At 39.6% G+C, this 13,667-nt stretch overlaps 1 protein-coding gene and 1 non-coding gene across 11 annotated transcripts in view; both read right to left on the minus strand.

The window, feature by feature from the left end:
• The window catches only part of Chrm3 (cholinergic receptor muscarinic 3), a 576,562-nt gene that overhangs the window by 463,062 nt on the left and 99,833 nt on the right, over nucleotides 1-13,667 (minus strand). The gene's annotated exons all lie outside the window — the stretch shown is intronic.
• On the minus strand, nucleotides 998-1,163 carry LOC123462007. Its single transcript, XR_006638042.1, has one exon. It is a non-coding gene; the product is annotated as a U1 spliceosomal RNA (small nuclear RNA).

Raw genomic sequence — 13,667 nt, forward strand, 5'->3', positions numbered from 1 at the left:
ATTCCCTGATCTGAAAGTGAGAATAGGTATGCTTCAGACCTTTTGCTTTTTATGGAGAAGTAGATGTGAAAAGAAGTCTACAAGAAAGCATGCTTGTTTGAGGCAGAAGAGAAATCTTAGATGGATTGTACAGGAATGATCAATAGCATTAATGATAAGCACATAAAAATAAATAATAGTTAATATATATTGAGCACTTTCTGTGTACTAGGAGCTCATAGGGAGCTCCTATTTATTTATTCCATAAACAGTATCCAGGCTGTAGTGCCTGGAAATTACTAGGTGGTGGAATCTTTGGGACCAGCAAAAAAAGGTAACTTGAAGGTGACACCTTCTTTTGGTGCCCTCACATCTCTGTATCTTGCCTACCATGACATGAACAGGCCACACAACAAACTCTTGTCATAATGGGCTGAGCTGCTTTAGTCACCAAGACTTTCTTATCACTATAGATGACACCCTCCAAAATTTCAAGTCAAAATAAATGTTTTCTCCTCTGTCTTGCCTTTTCCAGGTTTTCTGTCACAGAAATAAGGAAAGTATCTAGTACAAATTATTGACAGCCAAGAATCTAAGGTAAATAACTAAGTAAATCCAGTAAGGCTTCAGGAGGAGTGAAGACCTATTTGAGGGGAGGTGGGCTGACACATTCATTGGAAAGCAGCTTGCTGTTTATATAACATGCTCTCACCATCCCACTGGGACCTGAAAGAAGATAAGTAACCCTAGACATAATAAGGTCTCCTCTGTTTGCTCACAGAAGCATTTTAGGTCTTGGATTAGAAGCAGCTGGATTTCCACACCTAGGGTATGGTGGGAGGGCAGGTGACTAAAAGGAAGTGATCAGAGGACTTGACCTGTGATGGCCTGCTCTCTTGGTCTTGACGTTTTGAAAACAGTTGATGCTTCACATTGAAGAACACTCAAAAACCTAAATTGATTTCAGCAAACTGATACTTTAAGAAAGATATTTAATTTGGAATTTTTCTTTTTCTGTGAGGGGAAAGTGCTAACACAGCCTTCTCTTACCACAAATTATGCAGCTGAATATCTTTCCTTTTTGGGTGGAATCACAATATCAGCACCATGTGGAGTGCCATGGATAACCTCAACCTGGGAAAACGACCTTTGCCATCATGGTGTCTTTTTTGCAAGGTAAATATTTCTTTTACATTTACATTCTTTTTGTTAAAATAACTAGGGGACTGGGAAGATGACTCAGTGCTTAAAAGCACTTGCTTACAAAGCCTGCCAGCCCAGGTTTGATTGCTCAATACCCACATAAAGTTAGATGTACAAAGTGGCACATAGGATTAGAGTTTGTTTGCAGCAGCAAGAGGTCCTGATGTGTCCATGTTCTCTCTCTCTCTCTCTCTCAAACAAATAAATAAAAATATTTTAAAAGAACAATCAAACATTAAAACAATTAAGTTAACATATATAGTATTAGGCTTCATTGTGACATTTTCAAGCAATACTGGAATACTTCCAGATGACCATGGAAAGCACACCGTGCTTCCTGGTGACAATCCTGGTGACCATGTGGACCCGAAGCCAGGCTCAACTACACCTGGCCTAAATACTAGTGCCTTCAACCCAGAAGCTCATGTGGGATGCAGCCCTATACCATGATATGAGGCTGATAAACATAACTAGCTGCCCCCCAGGGGCCTTGTCTCATGTCTTTCAGATGGTGAATTGGGGAGGGAGAGATAGATAGTTTACTGATCCTGCTATCCACTGCCTGGAGTTGCTGCAGTGTGGAACTCGGCGGGAACACTCAGTATGGACACACTGGAGATGACTGTGAGGAAAGAGTCTATGGAGCACACAGGGATCCAAATAATTGTGGTCCTATCTTAAGTACTGGTTCTGCAAAGACTTTGCAACCCCAGGGGCACGGACCAGGGTCCCAATAAAGGGACAAGGTATATCAGGAAACTGGGCAGGGATGGGATGGGAGTTCCCCATAGAGAAACCCCAACAATAGGGTTTCAGCAATTTTAGAATGGGCTGGTGTATAAAGTATCACTGGCAAGGAACTGATCCCCTAGCTACCCTAAGGCTGACCCTCACACTGGCCAACCTGTCCATGCTTGCGATCAGGGTCAACACCCTGGACCCATGGGACCTACAGCCAGGTCAAGGGCCTCACCAAGTTGCCACCAGCACTCCCTGATTCCACCCAGATACTCCCTTGATAAAAATGCTTAGGCTCAGACTGGAGAGATAGTTTAGCGCCTAAGAACTCATGTTCAACTATCCAGGTCTCATGTAAGCCAGATTAACACTGACACAGGCAATGTAGCACATGCTCACAAGGGGGCACAAGTGCCTGCAGTTCCACTGTAGTGGCTGGAGGCCCTGATGATCTCTCTTTTTCTCTGGCATAAAAAAAATGCTTAGGCTTGCAAATACCAGCCATGCCCACTCTTGGGAAGATATTGTTGGATACTTTTAAGGGATAGGCAGATTACCTTCACAGGAGTGGGATTCAGAACCTTACTTTGGCCAGCAGTACTTCCTAAAATGAGACCTGCATGGTTGGGCTTCCCATTGAGACCCTGGGTTCACCTGACTATGTGGGGCAGGGAGAAAACTTCAGGAACCTAGCCCCTCACATCCTGGCCGCTAATGGTACTTACCTCACCTGTCAGAATGGCATTCACCCTTGTTATGAGGAGGGCTCAGAAACACTAGGGTACATCCCTACCCCCATAAGAAGTGTGAATCTGACCTAGGCTACCTTACTTAATATAATACTTTCTAGCTCCATCCATTTTCCTATAAATTTCAGGATTTCAATAAGCTAAATTCTGAAACACTTAATAACATATTGTGAAAAAAACAGAATATTTAAGTGAACCTATATGTAATTTGCAAATTAAAAAAAATTGCCAGCAGGGAGGCAATGAGTTTTGCTTTTTATTAGAATGAAAGCTGCGACACGAGGAAGTGACTGTCTCCATGTAGACAAGTATGGAGAATGGAGCATTGAAAACTGACTTGAAGAATGCTTCAATATCAAGATGAGTAACAAAGGAGATCCAGAGGAGCCTGGACCAGGATATCATTTTATTTTGTTTGAGTATTCTTGGCAATTAAGATGGAGTAGAAATAGGAAAATAAAATACATTTGGAAGGAGGTATAGGTATCCTGTCTGTATACATCCATGCATGTATTCCATGCATTAACTGACTGTCCTGGAATGGACATTCAAAGGCCTCAGCAAGTTTAACACTTATTAGAACAAGTGTTTTGTTTTTTTTAATTTTTATTTATTTATTTGAGAGTGACAGACACACAGAGAGAAAGACAGATAGAGGGGGTGAGAGAGAATGGGCGCGCCAGGGCTTCCAGCCTCTGCAAACGAACTCCAGAAGCGTGCGCCCCCTTGTGCATCTGGCTAACGTGGGACCTGGGGAACCGAGCCTCGAACTGGGGTCCTTAGGCTTCACAGGCAAGCGCTTAACAGCTAAGCCATCTCTCCAGCCCATAGAACAAGTGTTTTTTGGAGAATTTTCTAAAAATCCATACATAGACTAGCTGTTTCAACAGGCTATAAATAATATTGAGGAAGGCATTCTATTTTCTCTTTTTACATAAACACAAAGTCAAACCACAATGCAAGGAAGAAAATTAAATTTGTGCTTAGTAGAGAGCTGCTTTTTAAAGTAGCATATGTTAATTTTACAAAATAATGGGCTTCATAATAGCATTTAAAAATATTTATTTGCAAGTGGAGAAAAGAGAGTAACAGATTGAGAGGATGGGCTCGGCAGAGTCTCTAGCCACTGCAAACAAACTCCCAACACATGTACCACCTTGTACATCTGGCTTTACATGGGCACTAGGGAATCAAGCCCCAGTCATTAGGGTTTGTAGGAAAGTGCCTTAAGTGCTGAAACATCTCTCCAGCCCATAATGACATTTTCATACATACATATAATGCACTTTGATCTTCAAAGCTTATTGTCAAACCTACTGATTTGGAAATTTCTACTGTGCCCTTGGCAGTCCATCTAATAGAGATATTTCATATTAGCATATGAAGAACTACATTTCATGACTATATTTTCAAAAAAATTTTGATTTTTGTATTCTTTCTTCTTTCATTCTCCCTATCCCCTTCTCCCCTTGTGCCCTGTCCATAGCACAGTCTCCTCCCACTTTCATATATGCTTCCTTTTGTCCCTTTCATCAACTTTCTCCCTTTCTTGTGGTCTCCTATCTTGAACCATCATTTGTGCTCAAACTTACATCCCTATTTACATAAACCCAAACATTATATATTAGAATCTGCATGTGAAAGAGATGTGAATTTTGTCTGTCTTGACCTGGGTTACCTCACTTAGTATAAAACAGCTGAGTAAAACTTGATTGATTTTCATGAACCAGTCATCAGTTGATTACCATCCAGATTGATTACATTTTCTAGCTATTGTTAATAGAGAAGCACCAACATGGATGTATTTTAAAGTTAAATTATTTCAACCAAGTTTTCAAAAAACTTCAACTATAAATAAAGTCCATCTTATAAATAAGTGATAAGAACAATTTCCCACAGATTAATTTAGCTAAGATATTTTTGGTAGAGAATGGATAACATTAAAAAAATATATCTTGGGATACCTCCACTGAGTTGTTGGCCAGGAAGGCCCCTGATGCCCCCCAAACATTATAGGCCATTGCCAAGGCCCATGGTTCCCCACCAGTAATAGATGGTAAGACCCTATTGCTGAAGACTCCACATACTTGGACTGCAAGGCCACTGAAAAATCCTGCTGGAACTGAGCTGATAACCTCCTCCATGTAGACCAGCTGACAGAAAGCTGGAAGAAGCCATTCTACATGTAGTTCAATGGGAGAAAGAGATACCACCAGTGAAGATACTCAACAGTGGACACTGCAAGCCTTATAATTGGCCAGCCAGACCAAATGAGGCAATGGGTGCAATAGTGGCCATCTGTCATGGTGGAAACCAACTGCCCTCAAATTGGACTGGAGGCCCACTCCGTGGGTTGGGGGGGGGATACATCCCTGATACTGAAAACTTAAAACAAGGGTAGTCATGAGCCCTAGGGGTGTAACATCTGCTGATGTCTGGATAAGTGTATATACTATGTTGATCAAACTACCCAGTAAGCACTTCTTTTAATATTTATACCCTTATATTAATGCTACTCTCACTTTGTGTAGAGAATCTTCTTTTTTCAGATGGCATTGACCTTGGGATGACTCAGAAGGTATCATAATGCTGGAAAGAAGTGACTGGATTACTGAGTAACATCTCACCTTCCAAGGCTCAGGGTCTAATGTGGAAGAGGTGGCAGAAAGAATGTAAGGGCCAAAGAAAGGGTAGGACTCCTTACAACGTGTTCCCTCCAGACATAAAATGGCTGGCATATTCATGACCTCACCATGACTGACACTAGCTACACAAGACCATCATAAGAGGAGGAAAAGATCATGACATCAAAATGAGAGACTGATTGAGATGGGGAGGGGATATGATGGAGAATGGAATTTCAAAGGGGAAAGTAGGGGAGGGAGGGAGGGTATTACCATGAGATATTTTTTATAATCATGGAAAATGTTAATAAAAATTGAGAAAAGAAACACATCTTGTAGAGTTGTGATAAAAGACAGCAACTTGCTGAGCCAATCCAGGACTGTTGTATATCATTTAACAACAAAGAACTACTTGTCCAGATGGTAAATGGGAATCTTCTAGATGGATTTTGTAGACCTTTCCAAGAAATGTTATTGCTATGTCAGTTACTTTCTATTGCTGTGAAAACAATGCCTGACCATAAGGAAGGAAAAATTGTCTTTCAGTTTATGTTTGCAGGGAATATATCCATTATGGCAGGGAAAGTATAGCATGCTGGAGAGGAGAACTGGTTGGTCACTTTGGCAGGCAAGAAGCAAAGGATAGGCAGGAGCTGGAGCCAGGTGGGCTATCAAAGTATTACTGCATGCTCCCACCACAGTGACCCACTTCCTTCAGCAAGGCTCAGATTCCTGCAGAATTGATTAACTTCTTAACCAGTGTCCCTAGCTGGGATCAAGTGTATAGACACATGAGCCTGTGGAGAACATTGCACATTCAAAACACACAGTCAGATTGAAAGAGTCTACATGAAAGATACTTACAGGTCAGCAATGCATATTTTTCCAATTAACCATTTTCACTATTCAATTACATGAAGAAATACAATTCCTTAGAGTCTTTGATATTAATGATATCTGATGTTTGGTTTTGATGTCTGTTTGTTTTAAGGCAAAGCTTCACTGTAAACCCGACTGGCCTAGAAGTCACTATGTAGTCCAGACTGACCTTGAATTCACAGTTTTCCTTCTACTGCAGCCTCCCTAGTGCTGGCTATATACATGTGAGCCTTTATGACTGGCTTAATATTTATTTTTCCTTGACACTTATGATTTTGCAGGAAAAGTAAGGTTAAATAATGCTCTAGTTTTGGTTTGGCCACAAACAAACTATACACATTTCTTAGTTTTTAAATTTTATTTATTTAAAAATATTTTAAAGCTGGGTGTGGTGGCACATGCGTTTAATACCAGCACTTGAGAGGCAGAGGTAGGAGGATCACCATAAGTTCGAAGCCACCCTGAGGCTACATAGTGACTTCCAGGTCAGCCTGAGCTAGAGTGGGACCCTACTTTGAAAAAAACAAAAGAAAAATTTATTTTAGAAAGAGGCAGAGAGAGAGAGAAAAAAAATAGAGAAGGGGCAGGTAAGACCCTCTAACCACTGCAAACAAACCCCAGCTACATTGGCCACTTTGTGCATCTGGCTTACATGGGTATTGGGAAATCAAACCTTGGTTTGTAGACTTCACAGGCAAGCTCCTTAACTGCTAAGCCATATCTCCAGTCCAAAAATTTCTTTTTCTTTTTTTTTTTTTTTTGGCATGTGTGTGACACAGTGTTCATATGTTAAGTGTAAGCATACTGGAGAGGGTATGATGAATACTGACCTTAATCTTCTACAGCTCCTCTATCTCTTTTCTCTCTCTCTCTCTCTCTAACTCTCTTATAATAGTTATCTTTTTCTTCCTTTCCTTAGTGGGCACTGACCTGTAACTCTCAGTACCAGCATGCGGCTATCATCCACAATGAGCTTTTGATCAGAGAGACCTACAAGGTTTCCTAAAAGAAAGACAGGTTTCTGTCAGAGTACTTGATGACCGGCCAAAGGTTAGTGGTAACACCCTATTGCTGAAGACACCATATGTGGTTGACACATAAAATGGAATGAAATGGCTGGAATATGGAAGAGAGTCAGTCCCCAGACAGTCAGCATGTCTAGTGCCAGAAGGTGCTACATGGGTGACTGGGGGAAAATGACCAATATCTGTCCAAGCAACTCATGGTCTAACCTACTTAGCAGCAAATAACCTGTCATGATGCTCACACAAGTGCAATAGTGGCAAAAACCATGGTGGGAAACCAACTGCTCTTGATTTGGCTAACTGATCCTCTCAGTGGACTGGGACCCATAGCTGGAGCTGGGAAACAAGTCAGAACCATATCCTAAAATGAGCCTGCCTCCATTATCAAGCTACCAAAAACCGTGGGCTACAAGAGAGCCTACACCTATTAAACTCTCTATAAAAAAAGTAAGGGTTATCTCATTTGTCCTGGTGCTAACTTACTCTCCATTAGAGAATCTGCTTCTCTTTTTCAGATAGATGCAGATCCTAAGGAGAGAATCACCACATCCATACCTCAAAAGGGCCTCAGCTGAAACTAAGAACAATTGGTGAAATAAGCAAGGGTGCTATTTTCTTGGTGAATGGGGTACCAGCACAAGGGTGAAGGAGATCAACACAGAGAACAATCAACTCCTAACAAATCAGATATTCAGAGACCCAGAGGCCAAACACCTCATCACTGAAGCAGACCAAAAATAAATCCAACATGGCTCAGGGAAATTTTGCAGAAGAGGGGGCAAAAAGAATGTCAGAGCCACACTCTGGATCCTGATACACAAAGACATTTCTCCTACCCATAACTGTGTGGGCTAACTCCACAGTGCATATCCCATTTACCTCAACAAGAAGGGGCCAGGGGGAGGGGGTAGGACATGGATGAGCCTAACAATGGTACCAACTTGACTGTATTCACTGAATACAAAACTAATTGATAAAAATAAATTAATTAATAAAAAAGCATATGTGTGTGTGTTTGTGTGTGCGCGCATGCACATGCCTTATGCACATGTGTGAGGAGGCCAGAAAAGAACACTGAGTGTCTCTCTTTCATTGACTCTCATTCACATCAGAGCTGATGGTTTCAAAGTCAGTCTGGTTGACCAGTGAGCCTCAGCAGCTCTCCTGTCTCTGCGTCCCACAGAATTAGAGGCTTTTTAACCTGGTTTCTAGGGATCAAACTCAGGCCTTTATGTCCTCATGATTGCACAGCAAACATTCTTAACTGCAACCACCTTCCTAAACACTCCTTAATATTATTGAACTTCAGTTTCTTCAGCTACAATATAAGAGGATTCCAATGCTGGGTTTCTAGGAATAACATAATTTTTAACTAGCATATTATTGAATTTTTAAGGGGATTTAATATATAACACTAGTATCAGATAAATTTTGGACAAATGAGATAGATAAAATCTGCCTAAGAAATTTTACCACTCTGAGCATTGATAAATCCTGCCTTAGAGACTGGGTAGTTTGAGGCTAACTTCTCCATCTCTTGGAAGTAGCTGTATACCAGTTAGGTCCTGTTCATCTACTAGGATAGGATTTATGCCCAAACTCATAGTCTGTCAAGGATGACAATTGTCCTGTTCTCTGCAGACAATAAAGAGAGTGGTTAAGCAAAGTGAGCCAGAATATTCTGCAGACATCTTATCTGCAAATGTAATTATCCACCAACTTTCTACTTACACAGGAAGGGGTCATCAGATAGGAAGACATAGAGGAAGACATCAATGAAGAATGGCAGAGTTCACGAGCATGGGAGTTAGTGGCTGACTTGTAGTTATTGATAAGAATTTTGCCATATTACCAAGGCTCAAGAATACAGGCACACTTTTTAGCTGTACATTTTTTCTACAAGTTATTTCACTCTTTAATATGTTTAATAGAGTGCCACTTTCTCATTGCCTAAATGTACTTAGTCTTAGGATTTATCTCATAGGATTACTATGTGAATTAAGTAAGTCAGTTCTTAAACACACATGGGTGCATGCATGGCACATGATAGGGTATGTGCAAGTGCTCATAAGTATCTGCTATTGTGATACTTTCTTCCCATCCCCTGTCCTAAGCTTCCTTTTACCTGATTTGAAAAGCAATCTAGAAGATTTCAGAAGGCCAAGAAGCATCAGAGGCATCATGCATTCAATTCAGGGATCATTAATTGATCAATGGACTCTGTGCTCCATATTAGGGGTATAAATCCTTTGTCCCTGAACATCCTGAACTTCTGGTATAGGCAGAAAAATAAAGAGTACACTGCCCTTTTTAATTTTTATTTATTTATTTGGGAGGGGGAAAGAAGGAGAGAGAGAATAGGTTTGCCAGGGCTTCCAGCCACTGCAAATGAACTCCAGATGCATGTGCCACCTTGTACATCTGGCTTATGTGGGTCCTAGGAAATAGAACCAAGGCATTTTGGCTTTTTAGGCAAGCACCTTAACCACTAAGCCATCTCCCTATCCCTACACTGTCATTTTTGATGAGGGGTCCCAAGGTCATTCTCTTAAGACCTGAGTTTTATTTGCTTCTTTAAAAAAAAATCAAGCAGAGATATACAGAAAAGAGAGATAGACAAAGAGAGACAGCTAGAGAGAAAGAGGGAGAAAGAGGGGCTCTAGGTACTGCAAATGAACTCCAGAAGCATTGCTCACTTTTTGCATCTGGCTTTTTGCTTCTTCTACTTCATAAATGCATTTAGGAATGTTGGAGTCAAACTAGATAGTTCACAAAAAGTATGCCTCTCAGTATCACTTAAAGCAAAAAGAACTTCCACAAACACATTGACTCTTTCTATGAATTCATGAAGGTGTTCTGGTAATTAAAATTAAAAATTTAAATTAAATTAAATTATTTAAATTAAAATCTATAGGAATTGATGAAGCAGAAAAATGAAATATATATTGAATACTTATTAGGTACTACTACTTAAGTGCTTAATTAACATATAGTCTTGTATTTAATTCCCACAGGTACCATAAGAAATGCAATACAATCATTCCCTAATTTTACATAGATGCCAAATAACTGGTTATATTCTCATAGGACTGAGTCAGGGAAGTGCTGAGACTTGACCCCTTACAGTCCTCCTTACATTGCTTTATACTGAATAGGAAGAGGTTATAAGTGTGTCTTCTTTTCCTCCCTATGAACTAGGGAAGGCCTCACCTAACAATTTCTGGCATATGCAGCCAAATATGGACATACACTGCATTAATTTGCCTTATGAAAGATAGACAATGATAGAAATGGTCATACTGCAGGTATTAGCAATAATGTCCACATAAATCCCTAAGGTATTCTCCTAGGCAAAACATATATAGCATCATTAGCTGAATGACCATCAGGTTGAAAGTTAGCTCTCCAGAGGTAGGATATATCGTGTTCTTCCACCTAACTCACATCTTTCCCATGATAGGTATTCAAATATTTTTGAGGATGTACAAAAGCTTGGAACATGGCATAGTGGCACATACCCATGATCATAGTACAGCAGGATTTGTAGGAAGGAAGACAAACTTGAGGCCAACCTGTGCCACAGAGTCAGACTTTCTAAACAAAAATAGAGACATATATATGAACATGAATATACACAAACAGACAGAGAGAATCATTCAATACAGCTTTCTGAATGATTCCCAAAATACGAATCTAGGTTGTTAGTAACCTATTAAATTTTTTTCTTATTCAAAAAGAATGTCTCAAACACTTAACCTGCTTTTGCCAAGTTGCAAAGGATGTGAAAAAGCTGAGCAACGTATTTGCAATCATAGTTTTATAAAACAGTTTATGAATCTTGGTGAGCCTCTAGGTTTAGATATAAAATTTCCCAAATGTTTTTCTGACCTATTACAAATTTATCATAAATAGGTATTTTGTTATTAAGGATTTGTGCCCACTATAATGTTAATGATATGTTATGTGCTTTGTTAATATGTAAGTAAGAAAACATCCTAGGAGGGGAAGGTGAGTACTAGAATAGGCCTAAAAGTAAGTATGTTTCACAAATAGCCTTAGACACATATACATATATATTCAGCATTGACCATTCAAAACTTTTATTTTATTTATTTATCAATTTGAGAGAGAGAGAAAATGAGGAAAAGGCAGATATATAGAGAGAATAGGTGCGCCAGGGCCTGCAGCTACTGCAAAAAAACTCCAGACGAATGTGCCACCTTGTGCATCTGGCTTACATGGGTACTAAGGAATCAAACCTGGGTTCTTGGCTTTATAGACAAACCCCTTAACCTTTAAGCTATCTCTGCAGCTCCACCTGAAACTTTTTATTTATTTATTTATTTGAGAGAGACAGACACAGAGAGAAAGACAGATAGAGGGAGAGAGAGAGAATGGGCACGCCAGAGCTTCCAGCCTCTGCAAATGAACTCCAGACGCATGCGCCCCCTTGTGCATCTGGCTAACGTGGGACCTGGGGAACTGAGCCTCGAACTGGGGTCCTTAGGCTTCACAGGCAAGCGCTTAACCGCTAAGCCATCTCTCCAGCCCCACCTGAAACTTTTAAACATTGTGCTTAAACATTGTCTGATTGAACTTCTTACTAGTAATTCTATGTTCTTTTGTTACTACATGAAGGCTGAGGTATTTGACACACATAGTTTCTTCATTCTTGTTTTTTGGCATAGAGTCAGGAATAACTGTCACAAAGTCCAATTGTGGTGATTCTGGAAATCAGTGCTTGCAAAGGAACAGCTACTAAGTGCTTCTTTTAAGTAAAAGGAGGCAATTCTTGACAATAAAGGAAGCACTTTCTTGCTATGGTTTCTAAGAGTGACATTAAAATCTATTGGATATTGTTCTTAATCTTTTACTGTAACTTAGTTATAAATCTGATCATATCATAGTTTTGTAAAGTTAAGAAAAATCATAATATACATTGTGTTTGATACTTTACTCAGCTCCAGGAACTCACTTTGGGTTGTGAAACATACATCCCCATAGAAACGAAGATATACGAAGGACTACTGTACAATATCCTTTAAGCAAACACTTTATCATGCTCCATTCTATTTTTTTGTCTTCAGGCTATCCGAAAATAATGTCATCTAAAATAGTGATGATGCTATATTTTGAATTTAAAAAGTGAAGAATATTTTGATCTGGGTTTGGTTCTTCTTTTCCCAACCTATTATGCACAAAAATCATAGAAAGTACCTTGTTTATTATTTCTATAATATTTTAATGTCTTAGCCTAGGCCTATTCCTCATGTCTGCTTTGAGTCTACTGACTACAAAATTTGAACTTTCCTTACTGTCATGTGTAAAAGAAAGAAAAAGAGGTATAAGTATAAGAATATAATATGATTTTTATTGTTTCTAACAATAAGTTCTACCCTGAAATTGGGAATGATAGTAAGTGGCCAATCTTAGAAATTTCAGTGACATTAGTTGAATGGTTCTTTATATTTTCAGTCAATCAATATTACCAAACAAAGGCACATGGAAAAGAATGCCATTTGGCTCTGCAATGCAGAAATCCCACATGTTGTTAAGAAGGTCACCCCTGCATTCCAATATAAGAAGAGATAGGAACCTTAGGTAACCAGAAACAAGAATGTCTTTCTGAAGATGGTGACAAGAAAGCATCTGAAAGAAAGGAGAAAGTTGAAGAAGAAAGATAAGGGAGTGAAAAGAATATTCTTGGTTGGCGGTAGCTAAACCACCAAGCATGAGTCACCTGGTTTTAAGAGAAATTCTTACCAGAACACAGTCATGTATGCAGTTTCTTACTTTCCTTTTTCCTATCTCCATTCCTCTCCTTTTCCTCTCTTCTTTTCTTTTCCTCCTTTTCTCCTTTCCTTTTCCCCTCACTTCTTTCTTTCTTTTTTTTCTTTTCCTTTGTTTTGAGACAAAGGGTCTTATGTAGTCCAAACAGGCTTCAAACTCCCTATATAGCTCAAGCTGACCATGAACTACTAATCCTTCTGTCTCCACTTCCTAAGTGCTGGGATTACAGGCATGTGCCACTATGCCCATTTGTTTGCTTGCTTTTTACTTGATGACTGCATAAGTGAACAGCTGCAACAGAGATCACATCACCTGCAAAGGCTGAAATATTTACTAAAAGATCCTTTACAGGAATTTGCCAATTACAGTTGCCATAAACAAAAATAAAATAAAATAAACTATTTTTTTAATCTAGGCAGGTGGAGTAGATAGATGTTTAAAAAAAGTGATTGACACCAAGAGGGTCTATGGGGCTGTCAGCTGCAAGCGGGGCTGATGTCTGCTATGTCTACAGCAGGCTTTGTGATGAATGAATACTGACATAGAAGGCAGATCAGCGCCAGACTGACTAAAGCCTTAAACATCAGGCTGTTATGTGGGGATTAGCTAAATCTATCCATGAACTCAAAGGTGGGGTATGACCGATAAAGAAACAGTAATAAGCCTGATTTGCAAGCAGG

The sequence above is a fragment of the Jaculus jaculus genome, chromosome 6, assembly GCF_020740685.1.
Source record: "Jaculus jaculus isolate mJacJac1 chromosome 6, mJacJac1.mat.Y.cur, whole genome shotgun sequence".
Lineage (NCBI taxonomy): Eukaryota > Metazoa > Chordata > Mammalia > Rodentia > Dipodidae > Jaculus > Jaculus jaculus.